This window comes from Lipotes vexillifer, unplaced genomic scaffold (assembly GCF_000442215.2).
Source record: "Lipotes vexillifer unplaced genomic scaffold, Lipotes_vexillifer_v1.1 scaffold777, whole genome shotgun sequence".
NCBI classification, from domain to species: Eukaryota; Metazoa; Chordata; class Mammalia; order Artiodactyla; family Lipotidae; genus Lipotes; species Lipotes vexillifer.
In genome coordinates this window covers 3,781,314-3,784,928 of record NW_006784423.1, presented here as the reverse complement: position 1 = coordinate 3,784,928, position 3,615 = coordinate 3,781,314, and positions in this window count along the sequence as shown.

Genomic DNA, 3,615 nt, shown 5'->3' with positions numbered 1-3,615 from the left:
GGGAAAGCTGCCCTGATGCTTTGTGATATGAGGTTAGGTCACTATGGACATTTGGGGCTAGAAATTCTTCATTGTGGGCTGTCCTGCACATTGTAGGATATTTAGGCAGAATTCCTTGCTTTTCTTCATTAATACACACATGACAAAGAGAATACTTTTAGACATTGCCAAACACCCCTGGAAGAGAAAGGGGCAAAAATCACTTCCAGCTGAGAACCATGGGGCCACCTTAGACATAAAGCCAGATAGGAACTGATATGATGTCCCATACTCAGAAAACAATTCGATAAAATGATCCTGCCATGTTAAGAGTATATTTCTGAATTGCAGAATTAGGAGTGATTTTAGTTTTCTTTCTTATGCTGTTCTGTTTTCTAAATTTCTTACCATAAGTATGTTCTTGTTTTATAATTAGAAAAATTTGAAAAGTTGCCCAATTATTTTTATTCAAATTTAAATAATAATGAACTAAATAAAGTTTTATTAACTTGAAGTGTTAGTTCTTGAGTATTTAGACTATTACTGATAGTAACAAATCCTTTCAGCTTTATTAGCTCATCTGATCTCTACAGTAAGCTAGACTGTAGCCTATTCCTCCATTTTAATTCTAATTAAATGTCTTAAAGAAGGGAGTAACTTTTATCTGATCCCTCAGGTGAAGAGGATGAGCCAGGAACTGAACTCTGGCTTTCTGCTGCCAGGTTTCCCATTGAATTCCAGGATATTTAGCCATGTGAATGAGCTCACCCATTGACAGTCCTAGGGAACTCAAGTGTTAATGCCCATTATCATATTGTTTCATTATTGTGAATTTGCCAAATGTTATTCTATGCCGAGAGCACTGTGCTTTATATTTACCTTAACTTCATTCACTACTGGAGCAACAAAGGGAGGGATATAGGTTAGGTGCTGGGAAGCACTATAAAAGCTGGGACCATCTATAACCTCAGGTGACATCCTTTGGGTCCAAACCTGGGGTTTGCTGGTCTGCTGGGCAGTAAGGAAATGAGATGAGAAGGAGCCAGTGCATCACTAACTGTGTGTGCATGTTTTGGATTTGGGAGGCATTTTCTGAGGGAGAGGGCTCTCAGGGGGTCTGTGATTCGATTTCCTTTCTCATTGCTAAAGCCGACTTGGGGGCACAGGGCTTGGGTGTGCAGCAAAGTGTGCTTGCCACTACTGAGGTCCAGCGGTCACAGGCAGCGTGGGTCCCTACTGGGGGTCTGCTCCTGTAAACAGATGGCAGGGGAGAGCCCAGCAGAATGAATAATGCTTCCTGTGGGGACCTGGCTCCAGGAAGGAAGGAGGGCGAGCTGGCTGCACCCGCTTGCTCGTCCCCGGTCAGGTAACTCACTTCATCTCCAGGAGGAGGGGCTGTGGGTGAAGCAGAAGGCCAGGGTGTTTAGGGGCAATGCACCCTCATGGAAACTACCAGAAAGGAGGAAGCATTTACTTTCATGCTTATCAACACTCTTATTCTCCTTCATGGAGATTTAGCCAAGCAGCATAATTTCCCAAATATATTATACTTCCTTGTTGGGAGGTTCTAGAATCTCATGAGATTCTTCTAAATAGTATAAGAGGAGTAGTAACCTGGGATTGTGGTTCTGCAAAATAAATCAGGGTCCTGGAGTCCCTTGGTGAGAAATAAAGTGAATGGTTGTTTAAACATGGCTTTAAACTAAATAGGATTAATAGCCCATTGCAATTGGATTTTAGATGATTTTAAGTGAAATATGCACTTCTAAGAAATGCTCCTAAGGACGTCAGACACAATAATGTTAAAACATTAGGAAAACATTTTGAAGATAAAATAATTTACCTCTATTTCTACCCACGGGAAGAAAAAAAAATGGTGGGAGGTCCTTATAGATAAAAATATGATTTCCCCTTTGCAGAACTGGAAGGACACAGTTAAAGGAAGAACTTGTGATTTGGGTCACAGAAAATCCCTTTGAACAAAAGAGAACCTTGATGAACACATATGCCCCAAACTCAGAACAAACTGAATTATTAAAACCATGGGCAGATGTAGACCAGATAAAACACACCAGGCTGCAACATCGAAGCAACATGAACTCTGCTCTATAGCAGATGATACATCAAACTCGGAGCCACTTTTTCCACCCAGTACATTTCAAATATTTAAAGAGGGAAGGATTAGGAATGAAATTTGCACTTTAACATATGTGGTCCTCATTACTCTTGGTCAATTTAGGGGAGCAAATCTTTCTCCAAATTCAGTGAGTTGGAATCTAGGTAGCAAAACTGTCTCCATTTCCCCCCACCCCCAGATTTTCTCTTTTTTCCTCCCTACAAGTTTTTTTGTTTGTTTTGTGGGAGATACAGTGAAATGACAGATTATGGATAAGCCAAATAGAAACAAACATTCCGTCTACGAAATGAAATTTCCTGAGTGTGATTAAATTGTACAAGGTCCTACTGTTATAATGAATTCTCAACAGTGTCCTGAAGTGGGTCAGAGCATGCAATATCCCTGCTCTCGCATGCTGATTCTTTATGGTGGACTACAAGGAAGAATATACAGAAGTGCCATCTCCTCTAAAGATTTTTAAAACTGATAAAAAGAACATAAAGTGTGCGAAAAGAAAAAGTCACAGCACAAAGAATCTAAAAGGACTGAAATTCTAAGATGGATCCGCGGAACTTCTATTATAAGCTAAAATACAGTGGTCATCAAGATGCGGAGATGGGTACAGGAGTGTAGCAGTGCAGTTGAAGGCTCACCATGCTGGATGTCTGATCAACGCCAGACACCAAGGCTTTGGTAGGTCTGAAATTTTGTCTGCACACTGGGGCACCAGAGGTGAAGGATAGAGAGACAAAGATGAGAGTTCTCTGTTAGCTTGGGGTCCTGGAGATGGACGCTTCCATATTTAGCTTAAAGATGCTGAGTTGCCGTATCCACCCAGTCTACTGCAGAATTCTGTGGAGTAAAAGTGAATTATTTTAATTTCTATAGCACGTAACTCACAGTTTGGTAGAATATCAAATTTACTCTCTGGTAAACAGAAGTAGGCAGTTATTTTGAAATAAGGTAAAGACTCTGGCTTGTCTTCTGGATTGAGTTGTTCTACATGAGTTAGAACTGAATTCTTCTATCCCTTCTCTCAACTTCTTTCTTCCCTGGGAAATTGGCTGCACTATTACATGTGTCAAGTTTGCAGGCATTGCTAATGATATGCACCAGTTTCTGAACCCCACCATGTGCCACCCACGAGGTTAGGGGTGCTCCTTGGACATTACCTCATGAAGTCTTCATGAGGTATCGTGTATCATGTATGTGTTTTACCCCCAGTTTACAGAGGAAAAAATTGAGGATCAGAGGTTGGGTGACTTGGCTGGCCTTTTACAGTTAATTAATGTTCAAGCCAGGCCTATCTGGCCACAAAGCTTAGGTCTTTGCTGTTCCAGATAGTTGCTACCTTGAGAAAGCAATTCCTTCTGCTCCTGGTCTTGGGGTGTTAGCAATTCATAAATCACCCACAGAGGTTGGAGTGCATGGTTTTAACCTGTGTGAATGTGTGAGAATGTGAGTGTGCACGTGTGAGTGCATGTCTGTTTGTGGATATGAGATTTTATTCAAAGAGCGTC